This window comes from Oryctolagus cuniculus, chromosome 1 (assembly GCF_964237555.1).
Source record: "Oryctolagus cuniculus chromosome 1, mOryCun1.1, whole genome shotgun sequence".
Lineage (NCBI taxonomy): Eukaryota > Metazoa > Chordata > Mammalia > Lagomorpha > Leporidae > Oryctolagus > Oryctolagus cuniculus.
Genome location: NC_091432.1, coordinates 43260121 through 43282479, shown reverse-complemented (window position 1 = coordinate 43282479; position 22359 = coordinate 43260121). Strand labels below are relative to the sequence as shown.

Genomic DNA, 22359 nt, shown 5'->3' with positions numbered 1-22359 from the left:
ATATGCACAAACAGAAGGGAGTAGCAGAATCTCTATCCTCTTAACCCAAAGAGGTAGATCTAATTCAAAACATGACATCTTAACAATCCACAAAATAAGTGAGGAGAAAAGCTATGGAATTAAATGTATTGGTTTCAAGAAAGAAAAGAAGCATGGTCAATCACTGTCCCTAAGACATAAACCTATATAAATAATGACAAATATGGATTGATACAGCGAATGCATATTTCCTCTTTATAAACATATTTCTTGTAAATTACACCCATACCTTAAAAAATGGCTTTCAGTGAATATAACTCCATTTATTTTGTTCTCTGTACTAGAAAAACAATGAATATGTTATGTTACAATACAAGAATTAATGACAAAAATCATATGATCATATCAATAAATACCTCTATGATCAAAACTATGAACAAATTGGGCATAGAAGAAGCATATCTTGACAAAATAAAAGGCATATATAACAAGCCAAGACTGACATAATATTGAATGGGGAAAAACTGAAGGCTTTCTCTCTAATACCTGAAACAAGACCAGGATGTCCATTTATACTACTTTAATTCATCATAGTACTGGAAGTCCTAGCCAGAACAATTAGTCAGAAGAAAGAAATTAAGGCACCCAAAATCAGAATCAGCAAGGAGAAAACTGTCAGCCTTTTTAAATCAAATGATTGAATACATACAGAATTCCCTAAAGATTATAACAAAAAAATAGAGCTAATAAACATTCAACAATGTTGAATGATTCAAAATTAAAATCAAACTGAAACTCAAAATCAGTAGTATTACTACACACAAACTGAGAATTTTCTGAAAAAAGAAATCAAGAAAACAATACCACTTCCAGTAGCTATAAAAATATAAAATATCCAGGGCAGGGAGGCCATTTGGTGCCATGGTTATGCTCACACTTGGAATGCCTACTTCCCCATCGGAGTGCCTCATTTTGAGTGTCTGTCCTGTTTGCTCTTCTTTTGCTAGTAATGTGTACCCTGGGGTATAGAGATGTTGGCTCAAGTACTTGAGTCCCTTACATCCACTGAGTTCCAGGAACGTGCCTGTGGCCTAGCCCATTGCTGACTGATGCAAGCATTTCAGGAGGGAACCAGAGATTGGGAGATCTCTCTGTCAGCTTCTCAAGCACAATAGATTAATAAATACATATACAAATAAAATAAGATTGGTAAGAATAAATTGAACCGAAAAGCAGAAAGATTTTAAAAATAAAATCTACAAAGCATTGATGGAAGAAATTGAGGATGACACACACACACAAAATGAAGATGTCTCATTATTATGGATTGGTAGAATCAATATTGTTAAACAGTCCATGCTATCCAATGCATTTATAGATTCAATATAATCCCTATCAAAGTTTTAATGAAAAAGTGCTCAACATCACTAATCATCAGGGAGCTACAAATCCAAACCTCAATGAGATATCATCTCACTCCAGTTAGTTTAACTACTATCAAAAACAGCAAAGATCACAAGTGCTGGTAATGATGTAGAGAAAAGAGAATCCTTGAGCACTGTTGATGGGAATGTAAATTAGTATATCCTTTACAGAAGATAGTGTGGGGGTTACTCATAGAACTAGAAATAGAGTGACCATATGATTCAGCTGTCCCACTGCTGGAAATATGTTTAGTGGAAATGAACCCACTCTATCCAAGAGGCATCTGCATTCATATGTTTATTGCTATGCCATCACAATTGCCAACATATGGAAGCAATTTTAATATATATCAGCTGATGAATGTGTAAAGAAAATATGTACATGTACACAGCAGAATATCATTCAGCCATGAGAAATCAAACTTTATTATTTGCAACAACATGGATGGAACTGGAGCTCATTTTGTTACATGAAATAAGTCAACCAAAGAAAGACAAAGTACAGCGTTATCTCATTCATATGTGGGTAATCTAAAACAATAGAAATTAAGAGTATAATGGTGGTTGTGAGAGGCTGGAGAGAAGAGAGGTAAAAAAGGAATTGGAAAGATTGATTAATAGGTATTGTTATAGTTTTGTTACTGTACAGTATGATGATTGCAAATAATGATAGTGTACTCTATGCCTTTCCAAAAAATCTAGGAGAAAAGATTTTGAATGTTTTTTGCCATAAATAAATGTTACATATTTGATTAGATAGAAATGTTTACATTGGTTTAACACTATCCAATATAAACATGTGTCAAAATATCACATGGAGCACCATGAATATGTATTAATTAAAAATAATTAAAAATTAAGACATTAAAATATGTGTTAATTACAAATAAAATAAAATAAAATAAAACTATGTGTTTCTTGGGACTGCTGTGAGAATTATTTGGGTTTCATAATATATAGACTTTACCTATCACATTGCCTGGCTCACAGTAGACAGACTTGAGAAAGCATGAATTCCTCTTTATGTTTACATCATAAAAGGACTACAATGATTGTCTTTAAATTTCCTGCAAAATTTAATGCTAAGGGATAAAGAATTAATGACTTTTAAGATATATGTGGATATATAGAGAGCCAGAGTTGAGATTCTAATAACCAACAAAAATTTTTAGCTTAGCTGATTAGAACTTTCCTGGTAGGCATCAATAAATAACAGTATGAACTCCAGATGTCCATTAAACCACTGAGCTCATACAACACTTAAAATAATTCACTTGTAACATGAATTTCAAGATAAAATATGTAAGTTTATTCTGATTTTTTTTCTTTAAAAAGCTTTATATGTACAAGTCAAGGCTTAAGTTTTTTGAAATTCTTTGATGTCCTTTGAATCTTTTCTAGAATGTTCATCAATAACATACAGAGTTCATCATTTGAAAACCATCAAGGAGGTCTAAATATTAATTATTCTATTCTTTCTTTATCTGCATTTTACTCAGTAATTCACAGAGAAGTAGTCGTTATTTGAAAATGCTGTATTAGATTCACTGTGACCCTTCAATCAAGTACCATGTTCTTTGTATAATTAGCGTCCATTTGTTCAGAGCTAAAAATCCAATTTTATACCTCCCTTTTTCTGCTGTCACTTACAGTACAGTGCTGGAGAGAGGGTGTAATGTTTTCTTGCCTGGAGGGTGGTGTGGTTTGTCCTGATATTATTCTGCAGTAATTAGTCATTTCCATCTCTTACAATAAAAGGCTTTATTTGAAAAATACTTATACTACTCCAACTGTGATAAAACCACATATGGAAATAAATGTTGACAGAGAGTGTATTGAGACCAATGAGACTTGCTCCAGACATGATACCAAAAAAAATATCAAATAAACTCAAAATAAAAGTATTTTGCTGTGCAATAAAAAATGGATGCAGAAACTCATTAGACATCAACATTTCTAATTTTTATTTTTCTCTTAGATTTCAGCATTGCACTGATTGTGTTTGCCTTTATTTTAGTTTTTTTCAAAATGGATTTTTGCATGTATTTTTATTTTAAACAAGCACCAATTAGAATTGTTATTTGTCTTGAATGAATTTTTATATTGTTCCTTTAATTTTTTTTGATATGTGAGCAGTTTACTTGCAATCTCCTGTTTTAGTTCTACAATATGCAGAAACATGAATGTGAGCAGCTACAGAATAAAAACTGAGTGAAACTCACAGGAAATATACTAAGAGCTATGGGCTCATAGTGCAGCACAAATCTGTAACAGTAGCAAGAAGTAGTTGGAAATCATATTAGCAAAAACAGAACTTAATTCAATGTGAATTAATACATGTAAATAAATAGAATGCATGATGCAATGTAAATTCTTTGAATTTTGTAAATTGTAAATTCTTGTTAACTATTATTATTATCCTCTATATCTTTTTTTTTAAATTTATTTATTTTGGAAGTCAAGGTTACAAAGAGAGAGATTGAGAGAGAGAGAGAAAAAAAAAAGAAAGAGTGAGAGAAACTTCCATCTGATAGTTCACTTCCCAGATGGCCAGAATGGCCAGAATTGGGCCAGGCTGAAGCGAGGATTGAAGATCTTCTTTCAGGTCTCCCACATGGATGGCAGGTGCCTAAACACTCAGTCATCTTCCATTGCTTTTCCCAGTCCATTATCAGCCAGGTCGTGAATGGGCAACTATATGGAATACTTGGCCTCACAGGTGGCCGCTTTACTCTCTGTGCCACAACACCCACCCCTCTCTTTATTATTATTATTCAATGGTTATATGGCTAATTTATGAATTCTTGGGTTTTTTTTTTTTTGCTAATTACACTAGGTTCAAATGCAGGTGCAAGAAGTAAAATAGATCCCCATAATTTTTTACTCCATTTTTTCCAATTGTATCATTTTGCAAATAAACTTGAAATCTTTCTAACTTGTTCAATGATCTTGAACTGGGACAAAATGTTTCAGTGTTTTTAATATCCATTTGCAAAATCACCAGCAATATTGTAATCAAGAGAAAGTTTTTTATTAATGTAAAGAGAGCAGATTTCATGTATTTTATAGGTACAATTCTAAGAAGATAACCATTATTAACATGAAATGTTTTATTTTTAATATAATTTTGTCATAATTTTCATTCTTACTTCCATATTACCTCCATGTTTAATATTTTTATTATTATTTTTAAAGGTTTATTTATTTATTTGAAAGGCAGAGTTACAGAGAGGAAGAGGAAGCGAAGGAGAGAGAAGTCTTCCATCTACTGGTTCATTTGCCAAATGGTGGCAATGGCAGGCGCTGGGCAGATCCCAAGCCAGGAGCCAGGAGCTTCCTCTGGGTTTTCCACATGGATGAAGGAGCTCCAGGACTTTGGCCATCTTCTACTGCTTTCCTAGGCCATGGCAGAGAGATAGATGGGGAATGGAGCAGCCAGGACTGGAACTGGCACCCATATTGGATGCCAGCACTGCAGATAGCGGCTTTACCCACCATGCCACAGTGATGGCCCCATCCATATTTAATATTGAAATCATCTTTTGCAGAATGGCTGGTGTCTACATTTCAAATTCATATAATTTAGGCACTATAAAAGCACTCAGAAATAATCTATCAAAAGTATATAATTTTGCTTTTCTTATGCATTTTTATTTAAAAACAAGTAAAGTCCATATTTTGGAAAATAAAATGGACTATTGCCATACATACAAAGAAGATTTGCCTTTAATCTATATAGTAAGCACTGGATTGTGCTATATTTCTTTTTCTTTCTTTCTTTCTTTCTTTTTTTTTTTTTTTTTTTTGACAGGCAGAGTGGACAGTGAGAGAGAGAGACAGAGAGAAAGGTCTTCCTTTGCCATTGGTTCACCCTCCAATGGCCGCCAGTGTGCTGTGGCCGGCGCACCGCGCTGATCTGAAGGCAGGAGCCAGGTGCTTATCCTGGTCTCCCATGGGGTCCAGGGCCCAAGTGCTTGGGCCATCCTCCACTGCACTCCCTGGCCACAGCAGAGAGCTGGCCTGGAAGAGGGGCAACCAGGACAGAATCTGGCGCTCCGACCGGGACTAGAACCCGGTGTGCGGGCGCGGCAAGGCGGAGGATTAGCCTAGTGAGCCATGGTGCTGGTGATTGTGCTATATTTCAGTACTCAAAGTTAAAAATTACCAGGACTTTAATAATTTAAAGCATACATTTTACATTTCTAAAACATTTCTTTCTATTTTACAGAATAATAATCATTCTAGCAATATCGAACTTCCTGAAATTCACCTTTAAATTTCTGGTAGTTGCAGGGTTGGCATCCTGGTATATAGAAAGATGACTGTGACAGAAAATCTATAAGAGAAAATAATTCATTGAACCTTGCCAAACTTTGGAGCAGGTTTTTTCTTAGATGATTTAAATATCAGCCAGAATATGTAGAAACTATATTGTCTATTAAATCAAACTCACGGTGTAGACCTAGCATGCTTCAGTAAACCAGTTTTCTTCCTTTTCCAATTTGGCTTCCACTATTTCAGGTTAAACACTATACAATTTCTATAAACAAAGGGAAATATTTTGTTGTTATTAGACAGTGTTCTGGGCTTGTAAGTGTGAAGAATTTTCATAGCATATCCTTTCAATGTGTGGTGAACCCCCAGATAGGTTCTGAGAATAAAATAAAAAAATAAAAATAAAAAATTTTTAGATTTTCAAAAATATTCATATATTTCTTAATAACATCATAAACAAAAAGCATAGATCACTATATATTTTAACATTTGAATAAAGAATGAATTTATTAGTATATTAATTTCAGTATAAATTGGAATAAATTTAAAATATATTTTATCAGAGTTTTTGTCATTTGTATATGAAATTAAGTTTTCTATTGGGAAATTGAATTTATTCTTACCTTGTTACATATATTCCATCACATTAGCTTGATATGCATTGAGCCTATAAGGAAGGCATTTAGAATTTAGAACAAAAAAAAAAAGGAAGAAGCAAGAATGTAGGAAGAGTATATACTTTTGGAATGTACCTCCAGAAAGTTAAAGTATGATCAAGAAAATAACTTTGCAGTGGAGTAGGGAAGGAATCACACTTGTATAGTATAAGTTGTTGAGGAGGGTCAAGAGTGCACTCCTATTGTTTTTACTGTTGTCATGAAGTCATTATGGCTTGACAGGTTTATACAGCTCAGTCTCGTGGGGAGAAAGATTGAAATCCAGGAAAGAAATCATTCTCTATGAAAAAGCTGATTGCCAACCTAATTTTGAAAAATAATTCTGTAATACAATTCTATTTCTGAGAATTTGTTAAAAATGGGTATTTGAAATATGTGTAAAATATGTCACAAGTTGGACAAACCTACTCTAATTGGCACATTACACAATGTATACATGTATTGAAGCATCACATCAACCACACAAGTATGGACAATTTTTGTGTCAATCACAAATTCAAAGAAAAAAACTGAAACTCAAAAAATATGGATCTGTTATGAATCTAGCACACAGAGGACACCAAAAACTATGTAATGGAAACACATACTGTCAGGACATAGTCACTTTCCTGCGTTGACTGCATTGTAAGCAAATTAACGTCTACAGTGCAAAGCAGGTATAAAGAAGTGTTTGCAAAACAAAGTATCGATGAGGTCCACTTGAGCCGCTATCTAATTTATATCAGTTGGGTCATTTCCTAATTAAAGTTTATATTTCTTGTTTATTATTAAATAACTTGGGTTATTATATTGACTCAGAATATTTTCTCTTCATTTCTATCTTGTCAATAAAAATGACACTCATATATTTCAGAAAGAACAGGTATCTCAGATAGTTCTAGAAATATACTTTGGGATTCATCATGTTGGCACACTTTTGCAAATAATGTTTTTTTTTTCATTTTCTATTTATAAAAAAGGAAAAATAAAGACTCTTTTAAGGTCATAAAAATGCAGCAGTATATGGAAGTGTATTCTTTACTTACTAAGCTCTTTGGAATTCTACCAATAGAATACTTTTCACTTGTGTGTTGGATAATCTTCTGAAGATTAAACTGCCTGCCTCTCAAAATAAAGCAGGCCTCTTTGTAATTAAAGAAATATATTTCCAAATAAAAAATAGCATGCAGAGGCTGGCACTGTGGCGTAACGGGTAAAGCTGCCGCCTACAGTGTTGGCATCCCACATGGGCGTCAGTTCCAGACCCAGTGATTTCACTTCCAATCCAGCTCTCTGCTGTGGCCTGGGAAAGCAGTAGAAGATGGCCCAAGTCTTTGGGTCCCTGAGCCCGTGTGGGAAACCTGGAAGAAGCTCCTGGCTCCTGGCTTCAAATCGGCGCTCTGGCTGTTGCAGCCAACTGGGGATTGAACCAGTGGAAGGAAGACCTCTCTCTCTCTACATTTCCTCTCTCTGTGTAACTCTGACTTTCAAATAAATAAATAAATCTCGAAAAAATATAACATGCAATTGAAAATTAAAAAATTTTTTTTCTCACAAATACTGTTTTTAATAATTCTAAAACAAACAAAATATATTTAAATTTAAAAATATTTGAAGGTAATTCTAATTTTTCTAAACTTGAATTAATATCACTTCGTAGTTGAGACAGTTTGATCTTTCTTGAGTCATTATACAAATTGGGATAAATTTAGGACTCTTAAGAAAGAAAATAAAACAACTTGAGTTGGCACATATATAATGCACTATTTTATTAAATACTGTCATTTCCTATTGTAAAATAGGTAAAGTAGTGATTAAGAGTAATTGCTGTCTGTTAGTGGGAACTGATTTTATATCTTACCTTTGTGATCATCTTTGGCTGATCATGACTTTTCCAGTTTCCCTGTACATTTTGTCCTTTCTAACTCACTACCAGTTATAGGAAGTTCAATATGTGCCCCAAGCCAATCACATAAGACGTTCTGCTTCCAGTTAGACTGCTCCATCGTCTTCATGCCAACCTCCCACAACATACTTGAAGCCTTCCTTCTTTTTTTTTCCTTGTAAAGCTTTCCCCATCCCCTTCCTGTCCTTTAGTCTCTGCTAAATGCCAGGGACAGAAGGTTGCTATATAGCAAACTGTGTGAATAAATAGCCTCTATTTGCTCTCATGACTCTTTTATTTCAACAAAATTCATTAAGAGAATGAATGCAAAAATACTGTGTTGGCTCAACAACAGAAGTGTCTATGGAATAGTTGGTTTCACAGTCTCCTTAATCTTTCAGAAGAAGATGTGTTTTAAACCTCTAACATTGTATACTGTGTTTGCGACAGGTTAGCACATGGCTTGTTCTGCTTCTTGTCAGCCTGAACACACAGGGACTCTCTGGAACTAGTAAAACAAATATTTTCATTTTAAAAGCTCATTTTTATGGAGAATAATGAGTTTTCCTATCATGAGATTCAAGCAAATGATGGCAAAAGACTGCTCTAAGACATTGTTGAATAGGTTAGGATGTTGAATGAAAGGATAAAAGCTCCTAAAATATGTGGACAACTTGTCCCCAGTTAAAATCCATCTATTTGGGAAGAAGGGAGGGAGAGAGGGAGACACACACACACACACACACACACACACAGAAATCGATAGACAGATACAGAGTTCTCACCCACTCATTGCTCCAGATCTTATTGAATCCAAATTTGTAAAGAGTGAGATCCTGGATTAGGAGCATGAAACTATCTCAGAGTGATTTCCACTTCTAGAGAGACTGATCTCTAAAGAACACAGAAGAAAACCTATATTAGATCATTTTTCCTTTTGTAAAAATACAAAAACTAGAAATCAAGAAAGTTCCTACATTACTCCTTTAAAAATTTAAAAAGAAGATATATTTACACTAGATACCCTAATTACAGAATTGAGCTTTATTAATTGACATCAAAATATGGTTTCTTTATTTTACCCTTACAGGCTCTTGATAGAGGCAATTTGGATTCCAGACTTCAGGAAATAGAAGTTTTTCTTTAAGTTTGGGCCACAAATATGTTTTTGTTCCCTTACACAATGTGAATTATGGAGAACCTATTAGCAGTCAGGCACTATTCTCTTCAACACTCTGAAACCCTAGAGTTATTGCTTTATAAATTATGCTTCTTGCTCCTAGAATCTCCTAAATTCTTCTCTTTCCCTGGCTTTAAGCCTAGGAAAGACTATTTCTAAATAATTTTTTCTCAGTCTCAATAACTCTATTCTACAGCATGAAAAATATGGGTGCAGAGGACAACCTGGAGTAGGCAGGAGCCCTGCTTCTTTGGGAACATCACTGAGTGTGCCATGTGACCTGGCTTTACCTGCATGACTGCACAGCAGAGATTTATGTGGAGACAGCAGGATCTCTCAGTCCCGCTTCAGTATTTATTTTTTTGAAAGTCAGAGATATGCACAGAGAGGAGAGAGAGGGGGATTGTTTTACAACCAATGGTTCACTCTCCTGATGGTTGCAAAGGCCAGCACTGGGTCATGCAAAAGCCAGGAGCCAGGAACTTCTTCTAGTTCTCCCACATCGGCAGCAGAGGCCCAAGCACTTGGACCAATTTCTGTTGCTCTTTCCAGCCAGTAGCAGAGGGCTAGATTGGAAGTGGAACAGCTGGAACATTAACCAGCCTCCACAGGGGATGCTGGCATCTCAGGCTGCAGCTTTACCCACTACACCACAATGCTGACCACAGCATCTACCTTTCTTTAATGTATCATTGGAAATCATATCCATATATTTTACTGTTAGCAACGTTTGTGAAGAAATATTAGAAGCATGCAAAATCCACAGAGATGCTAAATGAAGTGAAAGGCATTGCAAATGGCTTGATAGAGTTTCTGAGACAGAAAAAATTCTGAGGATATGGGTAACCTCAACAGATGCCCTTCTGTATACATACCAAGCAACTTACCATTGGACATCTGTGTTCCACCTTTCTTAGCAAGAAATTAGCATTTACTAGAGGTTTACATCATTAATGAATGACCTCAAGCTACTTACATTCATGCCCTTCTATATGTCTCAGGATTTCATTTGTATATGCTCAGCTTGCAAGGTCAAAACCACTTGGTTTTAAACAGGTGCCTCAATAGGATGAGGTCAAGGCTCTGTGGTTCACATACTCTTTTCAGTCTTTTAACCTTTTAATAAGAAGCTCATCTTGATTGCATATGGCCTCAGTCCTCAAGCCATCTCTAAATGATGTAGAGAATCTGCATGGATCACGCTGTTGAGAAAGAATTTGAAGCCAACTCTTGACATAGCAGGAAAGGGCTTCATGCAATTGGGGTTGATACCTGTGAGTCTGGGGTCAGCCTGATCACATTTCATTTCCATTACCTGTTTATACAACCACAAGCTTCTATTTCACATTTCTATAACACTTAGAAGGATGATGCCTAGTCCCGTAGTATTTATTTTAATACGTGGTGACTGGTGAGGCCAAGGCAACTTCGGCTGGCTGACAAGATCCTAGCAGAAGGTCTGTCTCAGCAAGGCATGAGACCAACAGCTGCAGTCCTCTTGGTAGTTTTAGGTTTGTTGGGAACTCTGCTTAAGAAAGCCGGAGCTTCCTGGTGGTCCCTCTAATGATTGCTGTATTCCTAATCTTAGGGAAGAATGCTTAGTCTCATAATTCCCAAAATGTCCATTGCTTTGTAGAATTTTAATAAAGCAGAATGTTAGTGTAGGAGAAGCGGTTAATACTTTAGGCAAGACTGAGCTCTTGTTGAAAAGAATTAAAAGGTAGCAGGCTCCCTAGTGTATATTTCCCATTAAAACAAAGATAAATGTTATTAAAGCTTTAATTCAATATGTGCTACAAATACAGCAATGGTTAGGATGTCAAAACTGTGGAGTATATCTAAGTGAACCTTTAGATAAGTACAATAAAGAAATTAAAGAAAGAACTACAAAAGGGGATACATTTAAAAAAAAGGGTCTGCTTTAAACATAGGGGCTTCTAGTAAAGATTAGATTCAAAAGGTAATATTATAGCTTGTGTAGCCAATTTCTGCGTAGCTCAGCAGCACTCAAGGCCTTGGCTTGTGTGGGCAGCTTGTTATCTCGTGCCTGTCTATGATTGTAACTCATGCTCTGAATATGCCCTTGAAAATCGTTGTCTCACACCTGTCTGTGATTGTAACCCATGCTCTGAATATGCCCTTGAAAATCAAAGAAATTGTAACTAGATGTAGACATAGAATCCAGAAGAAACATAAAATATAAGGTCAATGGTTCTAAGAAAGTGGACAACAGATTTGTTATTGTAAGAAGAAAGAATCATGATATGACTTATTATATGAAAATAGTCTGGTGTCGAGAGCCAGAGCCATGCCATCAGCCTTGCTGCGAGTGTGTCTCTCATTTCTTCCTGTGCTGACACCTTTCACACCTTTGGGAACCCCTAGACTGGCTGGAGCTGCACTCCAGCAGGTGACAATACCTGGTGGACAATAACTTTAAGCAGTCATTAGTATGTTTCTGATCCTCCAGGAACTGGGTGCACTGTGATGATGAAAACACCACTAAGAGTCATTGTCTTGTTCATCCAGCACTCTGCCTCTGAATGGAGACCAAGGGCTCTTGCTTCATGGGCCCTATACTTTTTTCAAATGGCCTTTTATAAATTTCTGCTAGGAGTGAGCAAACATGTTTATAATCAGCTGTCTATTGTTGCTATAACAGATTATAGAAAATAACTCTTCTACTTGATTTTAAAAAAATTCCTCTAACTCTCACATGGATCAAATAATTTTACAATTTAATTAGAAATTTAAATAATGTACATTAAAAGTAAATTTGTATATTTTACAAGTGTGTATGTACAGATTTATTTATATTAATTAGAACACCTTGGAAAAAAACTTCATGTTTACAGTTTATAATAAAATGTTTGTAAATACAGAGGATAGCTTTCCCATATATAAACTGTTTCTAAGGTTTCTTTCCCTCTTCCAATATCTATCTTATTTTTTATCTCTTTTTCAGTTTTCCACTATTAAAAAACACTAAAAATAAAAACTAAGTCAGTATTTTTTAGCTTTTTAACAACTTCAGGAAATGGAATTAAAATGACTAAAATAAGGTATGTGCATTTTGGAATAGTGTTAAAGCAATTCTTTTCACCATAGGGGTTAGTACTTAAGTCTTGGTGTTATTAAGGAGATTGATAAACTATTAGCAAAGAAATCCTCTTATACCACATGGACTTTACTCACCCCCAAATTGCTTGCTTCTCTACAAACATTTTCTCCTTCATTAAATATTTATTGAGTTCCTGTTTTATGTATAGAACAATTTGTAGATGTAAATAATTCCTTATCATGGTTTTTGAGCTTGAGAAATTTCCCATCACTTGAGGGCATCCAATAGATTAAAGGAGATTATATGCAAATAAATAAAACAAAATAAGCAAAGAGCTGGGGCTAGCACTGTGGTGTAGTGAGTAAAGCTGCCGCCCGCACTGCAGGCATCCCATATTGGCGCTGGCTCAAATCCCGGCTGGTCCACTTCCAATCCAGCTCTCTGCTATGGCCTGGGGAAGCAATAGGAGATGGCCCAAGTTCTTGGGCCACTGTACCCATGTAGGAGATCCGGAAGAAGTGCTAGTCTCCTGGCTTCAGATAAGCGCAGCTCTAGCTATTGCAGCCAACTGTGGAGTGAACCAGTGGATGGAAGATCTCTCTCTCTGCCTCTACCTCTCTGTAACTCTGCCTTTCAAATAAATAAATATTTAAAAAACAAAACAAAACAAAACAAGAGCTGTCATCTAATAAATGGATCGACCCATAGACTTTGGTGTCTTCCTTTCAATTGTTCTCTCCTATACATACTATATTATACATGGTACATTGTAGTTGTTCAGGAATATTTATTTTTAGAGTTGGAACAAAATGGTTGAAAGATTTGAAAATTATGCTAAGGAAATGCAGACAACATTTATGCTTTACCTACTGTTTTCCAACATTTGGGCATGTGTTAATTAACTTTCTCTGAAGGGACAGTCAATTTTATTTTTTCAAAAAGAAACTGACTTTCAGAGGCACACAATAACCATCAAATCACAAAATTGCTAAGTAAAGAATTGGATTTCAAGTTCATGTCTTTGCAACCTACTACCTAATTAAGTAATGCCTAAGGTATTTTATTTCTATTATTTTAAGCATTATATTTCAGGATAGTTTTAAATTTGCAAGTAAAAAATGTGAGGCAGTAATATAGAGAATTCCTACATACCATTCACATAATTTCACTTTTTAATATGTTAGAGCCAGTAAAGATTTTTAATTAGGAGAGAATATAATGGCAGTTGTATTTTAGTATTTTTAATATGGCAATTGTGTGCATGATTTTGAACGTAGATTTTTGAAAACAAGGAATTATTAAGACTATTGTAATGAGCAACAAGACTTATTAATAGTGTTCAAGTTAAGACAGAACCAGTGGAAATTAAAGGAAGGAATAATTTTTATGATGCATTAGATAGCAATTTATATTGTATTTATGAGAACTTCTCTTTTTTTTTCCAGTACAGAGAAAGGAAATTTTTTTAAAGAAAAAAATCTTCTGGAAAACATAGGTCAAATACAAACTGAACAGTATTTCAAAAAATTGATGGTGCTGTTATTCGAGTTTAGGAAATGTGCTACAATGCAAGCCAATTTCTGACAGTGCTGTAGCTCATCTGCTGTGCCGTGGGGTAGTCTAGAAAAGTAACTGTAGGCAGAGGAACTTAAAGATTTGGTGTTTCCAATTTCATCAGCTGACAACAAGTCCCTCAGCAAACCGTAACGAAATGCAAGTCTAGAAATGGAAAGCAATGACTCTTGGGCAAAATCTTTGGTAGATGTCCTAGAAGAAGTACTTCAGAGTAGCACACAGATAAGAGGCAATTGTTAAGACTTAAAAAACAGTGTCAAATAGAGGTTCATGAAATCTTACTGATTCACTGCTTCATACTAATCTTCCTATGTCTTGGGCTTATTGTTCATGAAATGAGTATAACAATAGAGTTATATCCTGGGATTGTTGTAAAAATTAAGTATGCAACACAAGAAGTACGCAGAACAGTGGTGTGACTTCTTTGGCATTCAATAAATAAGTGGCATAGTGCAGGGAAGTAAGCCCCTTTCTGGCCTATAAGCCTATGGGAGTCTTTTTCCAATAAATAATTATTTCTTTTGCCTTCCAGATTTCCTGAAATGTCCATGCTATTTATTCATAGCAGCAAAATGTTAAACTACAATGATTTATATATTAGCAAAGTCGTGGCCCCAAGTTGTAGGGGAATTCTGTTCTGTAACATGAACAAACTGTAAAGGCAGGAAAGGAATAAAAATTATTCAATTGGAAGCCTTTCAATGAAGCGTCAAAGGCAAGGAGTTGAGTTTCAGATGACACTTACAAAAACCCCAGAGAGGACCCATCAAATAGATTTGGGAACTTGGCAACAGTAAGAAGAGAATCAAAATAAAAGTGGCCACTTCACATATTAGCAAGGATCAGTCCCTAGTGTTAATTTTCAATGTGAAAATACTATTAGGTCTTTAACAAACTGGATCTAACACCTTAATGGGAGACCAGGAGAAGTACCTGGCTCCTGCCATCGGATCAGCACAGTGCGGTGGCCGCAGCGCGCTGGCCGTGGCGGCCATTGGAGGGTGAACCAACGGCAAAGGAAGACCTTTCTCTCTGTCTCTCTCTGTCACTGTCCACTCTGCCTGTCAAAAATAAATAAATAAATTGGTACAACAACTTGCGATAATTATTCATTTCACATGCTTTAAAAAATTGGAATTGTTAACAGAAAGACCCTTATTCATGAGAACCCCAAATAATCTAAGCTATAATTAAAAGAGACTCAACGAACATTTGTTGATTTGTCTCCTATAGGAAAGCAGTGACTTGGTCTTCTGGGAGATGTAATAATTAATAAAACAATGGTCTCTGTTCTCATTTGTACTTTAAATATACTGTGGTATTTTATTCGGGACCACAGAATTTTAAAAATTATATATTTTTACTTTTATTTATGAGAGACAGAGAGAAAGAGAGAGATCTCCCAAGTGCTGGTTCCCTCCTCAAATGGTTGCAAGCTTTGGGGCCTGGCTGGAATCACGAGCTAAAAACTCAGCCTGAGTCTCCCCTGTGGACAGCAGAGACCCAATCATTTGATCCTGGTCTGCTGCCTCCCATGCTTCTGTTAGTAGGAAGCTGGAAACAGGAGCATGGTTGTGACCTGATCACCAGCACTCTGATGTCGGATGCATGCTTCTTCACTGCCAAGCTGAACATCCACCCCAGCCTCACAGAATTTTATATTGATAAATGCCAGTTTCCACAGAGGAAGCTTTGCCAGTCTTTGATCTTCTTCAAAGGCCAATATATTAATAGTGGATGTGTTATAGAATACATTCTTGAACTTGCAGCCTAGGATTTAAAGCATGGAGAATTAAAATGAGAAAGTATCCAAAAATTATTTTTTATGCTGTTCCAAATCTGACCTATCGTCTTCATTTTCCAACACTTTTTAACTTGTGCATACAAAGGTATAAATACATATAAAGCATGCTAAAAAGACACAAAACAGTTTTCTTATCATAAAGAAAAAATCAGGGCTGGCACTATGGCGCAGTGTGTTAAGCACTGGCATCCCATATAGGTAACAGTATGAGTCTCAGCTCTCTACTTCTGATCCAGCTCTTTACTAATATTCCTAGGAAAGCAGCAGAAGATCCCAAGTCCCTGGGTTCCTTCCACCCATGTGGGAGACTTAAAAGAAGCTCTGGGCTCCTGGCTTTGGCTTGGCCTAGCCCCAGTTTTTATAGTTATTTGGTTAATGAATCAGTGGATGGGATATCTGTCTGTCTCTTTTTCCTCTCTGTAAGTCTGCCTTTCAAATAAGTAAATACATCTTTAAAAAATAAAAAAAAGAAAAGATCAATCTCAAATACACTACTGTAGTTTTTTGCCACCTGCTCATTATACTGGTTCATTATTTTATTTTAATTGGAGGTTTTTATTCAAATGCTGAACTTCAATATATGCAAGATCAATTCTATGCATGTGTAATGAAACATTTTTAAGTAAATAATATGTGCAAAATAATTCATTAAGTCTTTATTGACTGTAGCACAAGACACTAATCTAGAAGCTACGAGTGAAAATGTGATTAAAATGTAGGCATGTCTTCAAGAGTTGTAGAGATTAGTAATGGACCTGTCTGTATGAAAAAAAGTCACTTTACAACACCAAGATCCCATAGATAGAGTTGTGATAAAAGATGGGAATCATCAACTCTGGGCCTCTCATACATCCATAACTTTTTTTTTTTAAGATTTATTTTATTTATTTGAAAGACAGAGTTACAGAGTTAGGTAGAGACAGAGAGAGAGAGGTCTTCCGTCTGCTGGTTCACTCCCCAGGTGGCCACAACAGCCGGAGCTGCGCTGATCCGAAGCCAGGAGCCAGGAGCCAGGAGCCAGGAGCCAGGAGCCAGGAGCCAGGAGCCAGGAACCAGTAGTAAAATTTTGACTCAAATATGTTTAAAAATCATCATTATAGGACAAAATTTTTGAAAAACAATAATATAAAATATTAAGCAAAAGGAGGAAGATATGATGATTCTGATAAACTAAAATACATATTAAGGCAAACGCATTTCTAGAGATTTAAGGATATCATATAAAATTATTAGGTAAAAAGATTTTCAAAAAAGGCTATTATGTAATAGAAGAATCAATTTACAGAGCAGATACAAATTATCTATTCTCATACTGATATTAACATTTCAAAATACATAAAATGAAAATTGAGACTTATAAATAAAAATTAGCAAATATATCATTGTGATGTGTAATTTAACATACTAATTGACAGAGAACAAGAACACAAAAACATTAACAATGATATAGAAGAGTGAAAACATGTAACACTATTGAAAACATATGTGAGGGAACTTCAAAGAGTTGATGGAAAATGGAGTTGAAACACAAGTTTATTTCGGTCCAAAATTTTGAAATCCATTAAAACTCATATGTGTGTGTGTGTATATATATATATATATATATATATATATATATATATAAAATATGTGTGTGTGTATGTGTATGAGAACCTTGTAATATAAATTAGGAAAAATCACATTATTTTCAAATACAGATTAATTATGAATATTGATGTTGTCTTAGTCCATAGAATAAGTGTCCATATATACCAAGGAATTAGTATAAATACTGACCCATTTTCTGATGGTGGTGGTATTAGATAACTAAGAATAATCTTTAAGAAGCTGTATAAAGAATGCCAAAGTCAAATATACTTGACTCTTGCATTACTTATTCTTTAGAATTTTCTATACTTTTCATCACTGTGGGAGGATAATCAAGAGTTGACTGTATGAAAAAGAAGTATGAAAAGAATCAGGATTGCTTTGAAGAAGATTAAAAAAGATGAGAACTATCTTATGGGTACAAAGAAATATGATAAATTTCACTGTGTAGCAGAATCTAAATGCTTGGATGCATTCTTTGAGAAAAAGAATGCAAATTCAGTAACAGAAGAAAATGCCCATTTCCAACTTCTTAGAAAAAATAAATTTAAGAAAAATTGTAAATTTTATAAGTTTATAAGCACCACAAACAACACAAATTCTTTCAGGATAATATCACTTCTAATATTTTAGTTACCTACCAAACTTACATTTGTAATATTTGTGTAATAACATTTTATTGCATATTCTTTGTAACTTTAAAAAATAAACACTTTGTATATGTTCTATAGAGAAAAAAAGTATCTTTTCCCCAGCAATGTTGATTTTTCTTAAATCTTAAATTATCTAAATTTTACAAAACTTTACTGAACAAGAAAAAGGGTTCTAGAACCAGGTGCATCACCGAAAAAGATTAATTCAGAATGCCCCATCTCCACATTTGCAGGCTAAACTGATAGCCAAAGAAAAGTAGGAATATACTGTCGCTCCCCCTCTTCATTGGGGAACGACACAGGACCCTGCGCTGTTCTTTTGTCTGCTTGGCCCTCCCCGGGTTTGCTGCTGGTTCTTCCCTGGTTGGCTGCTGTCCCTTCCACCTACGTGGAAGGGCGGTTCCCCCTAGCCACTTTCCCCACTTCCGCGGGGGAGCGGCACACCGCCGGCCGGCTCTCTCGGGGGCTGCACAGATGTTCCTTCAGATAGATGTTCCTGGTGCATGTTGTCTCTCTCCTCCTTTATAGTCCTCTTCCACCAATCCCAACTCTGCTACCCACACGCCGAGTACGCTGCTCTCCTCCAATCAGGAGCAGGTCCTGCAGCTTGTTGGTTGAACTGGAGGCAGCTGTGTAGAAGCTATTTCCTCCTCTCCCAGCGCCATATTGTGGGAGAGCAGATGCATAGAATAAGTCTTAATTCCAGTAACTTAGTCTAGTCCGAGTTGCTCCCCACAGATCCCCCTTTCTTTTTATTTTTGGCGTTGATACGCACCTGTCTTCGGTGCCCCGTGGCACACACTCTGCTCTGCTCTGCTAGAACTGCCTGCAGGTGCTTACAAGCCCTACCAATCAGGCAAACCGAATCCGAGCCCTCTCATTGCCGTCTTGTGGAGAGACTTATTGGTGTTGATAACGTGCTTGTCTTCGGTGACCTGCAGCCACCCACAGGTGCTTATCGTCTTACTAATCAGGCAGACCCAATCCAAGCTCTCTCATTGCCATGTTGTGGGGAGGCCTTATTTTTCTCTATTTCTCTATCCCCAGGCATTCCTATTTCTCCTATTTTACTTCTATCTACCAGCATTCCTATTTCTCTCATTTTACTTCTAAACTTCTGTTTCTCTTATCCCCGCGGCTTCCCGGCGCCCGCCCCGAGGCTGCTTCTCGGCGCCTCCCCCTCGGCGGCTTCCTGGCTCTGCGCGGCTCGGCTTCGCGAGCTCCGCGGTCTCCACGCCCTTCGTGCCCCCACCACGGCCTTCGCGCCAGCCCCACGTTCCCTATCTATTCATGCCCCGTGCTCTCTCTGCATGCGGCGGCTTCCACGAATCACACAGCCTAGCTCACGTTTCTGCCACTGGTATTCAATCTAAGTTCCCCGGGCTAACCTGGCGAATTCAACCTGGCTCACGTCTCCGCCTTTCATTTTGGCTTCCCGTCTTTTGCTCCCCGGGCTAATCTGACGGATTCCAACCTAGCTCACGCGTCCACCTCTAGTTTTAGCTTTTCACCTTTTGCTCCCCGGGCTGACTTGAAGAATTCCAACATAGCTTACGTTTCCGCCTAGGCCTGCCCCCGCGGCTTCATCCTCCCTAACATTTTTTTTCTCTACCCGGTATGTTTCCTAACTTTTCTTCCAACAATATTCCCTTCTCATTTCTCCTGGCCTCTCCCCACAGTCCGTGGTGTTCCTTCTAGGTTTCACTTTTGCTTTCAACCTGCAGTCCGTATCTAAGTTTCTTCTTGCTTTCACTTTAAATCCTAACTTCTTTCCCACAGTCCGTATCTGAGTCTTTGCCTAGGCTTTCAATAGCTTCTTCTGGCACCTTTTCCGTCCGGCTTTTCCCTAGGCTCTTTGCTAGTCTCTCTCTCCGGTATTTTCCCACTTCTTCCTGCTCCTTCCCTCCTGGGTTTCCTATCCGAGTCATGGCAACATTATGTCGCTCCCCCTCTTCGTGGAGGAACGACACAGGACCCTGCGTTGTTCTTTCGTCTGCTCTGCCCTCCCCGGGTTTGCTGCTGGTTCTTCCCGGGTTGGCTGCCGTCCCTTCCACCTCCGTGGAAGGGCGGTTCCTCCTAGCCACTTTCCCCACTTCCGCGGGGGAGCGGCACACCGCCGGCCGGCTCTCTCGGGGGCTGCACAGATGTTCCTTCAGATAGATGTTCCTGGTGCATGTTGTCTCTCTCCTCCTTTATAGTCCTCTTCCACCAATCCCAACTCTGCTACCCACACGCCGAATACGCTGCTCTCCTCCAATCAGGAGCAGGTCCTGCAGCTTGTTGGTTGAACTGGAGGTAGCTGTGTAGAAGCTATTTCCTCCTCTCCCAGCGCCATATTGTGGGAGAGCAGATGCATAGAATAAGTCTTAATTCCAGTAACTTAGTCTAGTCCGAGTTGCTCCCCACAATATACAGAAACCATCTAATTGACTATGGTTAGCATTTACTTTCTATGGTCATTTTCGGGCACCTTGTAGGCTCTCACTGGCTGGAAGTTCAGCTGCTATGATTGGCTGAGAATTTCAAAGATACACCCTTAGGTGGATTTACAATTTATTAACATACATACCAAACCTAGGTACAGTACACTATTACAGAGGCTGCTTTGGGCCAAATTGTATCACTCAGCACAGAGAAAGACAGGTTTAGGATAACTATTTCAGTGTAAGAACACATATACACGTGCTTCTTGTTGGGGACATTGCTGTTGTTACGGATCCTATTCTGCCAGCCATATCTTCCACATTCTCGATATCTCTACCTCATGTCCACCTCACTCCAACCATTTTCTTTGTGGTGAGAAAAATGTTCAAGGTACCTCCATCTTAGTGCTGCCCAAGTAGGGGGTGGAAAAGCTGTACTTTCAGTCTTGTGTTGAAGATAAAAAGAGGTCCGTATGCATAAAACGGTCACAAAGGCAGGCTGCCACATGAAGAGGAGACTGTGAAGATGTCAAGTTTTCAGCTACTGTCATTTATCTGCAGCCCCAAGATCACCAGTAAAATAAAGAATCGTCTCAGTCTGGGACAGTTTTCTCAATGCCCAGCTCATGACTAGGGCTTGATTTTCCCTTTTTTAGCCCTGTGGAGAACACATAGAGCCCAAAAAGATAAATTTTTGAGTGACTTTTTAGTTCAATCATCTTCAGCTGCATGGTAGTTGTTCTTAGTTCCGGAGCAAGGAAAATAAAATACTTTTCTGTAGCACACTGAAGTGTAAGGCATGAGTCTTCCATGGAAATGCCACCAAGCACATTCAAGGATTCAACATGTCCACTGCCACTTAAAGTAGCCAATTGTGACATTTTTCCCCAGGCAACAATTCACAAGCATTAATTGCAATCAATGCTCTGGAAAGGGAGAAGGTATCACCTAAAACTGGGTGTGGGGAGGTGCAAACCTTAACAAAGGCTAGATCTGCATTCCAAGTATAGCAAACAATATGAACATTGCAAAAATGAAAATAGAAATTCACAATAAGACACAGTTAATTTTAAGTAACATAATAATTTCTGGAAGTCATAAATGCAAAAACACGAAATAGTGGCTTTGTGGATGCTGCCAATATTTATGAGGAAGTAGTCTACTATTGTACATTCACACATGAAATAGAGATCAGTAAACTTTCATCTTCAGGTCAAAGAAAAACACAGAGAGAATTACTCCCTCTTCCAGAGTCAGTCCAACAGACCTTGAATTTATAGAAGCAGGAAAAAAGTGCAAAACTGTGCTTCTCTATAATAAATCCACCTTGACTGTTTTGACTGTGAAAAGTTATTACTATTTGTGGTATACAGAATTTGTAGCTTTGATTCCCTAGGATATTTTGCAAAAGAAAGACAATTTAGCACATCCCTTCTGGGGCATTAAATGGAAATGAAGTGTGTGTGTATGTGTGTGTGTGTGTGTGTGTGTGTATATATATATATATACATATATATATATACCTTGTTGTTTTCTCCCTGCCCAAATAAGTTGGGAAATTTAAACCTGGATTCGTTTTAACTCATTATGTGCATCTTCAAGCACTTCACATAGTGGGTTGAATGATAAGGCTTCTCACTTTCAGTATACTTGTATTAAAAGAGAAATAATAACTACTCAAATTTATAAAGATTTAATTTTCTCTAAATATATTTTTCACTGGAAAACAATAAACATATAAATAATTTTGGAGGGAAGGGTGAAGAATGAACATAGTGCCAATATAAGCTTTGTTCTCCAATCATTCCCAAATTGTCTTATTTAAATTCTATCACATCATTTATAACTTCACCATCA

At 37.0% G+C, this 22359-nt stretch overlaps 1 pseudogene; it reads right to left on the bottom strand.

Annotated features, from left to right (window-relative positions):
• The window catches only part of LOC100341150 (large ribosomal subunit protein eL14 pseudogene), a 30600-nt pseudogene that overhangs the window by 7037 nt on the left and 1204 nt on the right, over positions 1–22359 (bottom strand).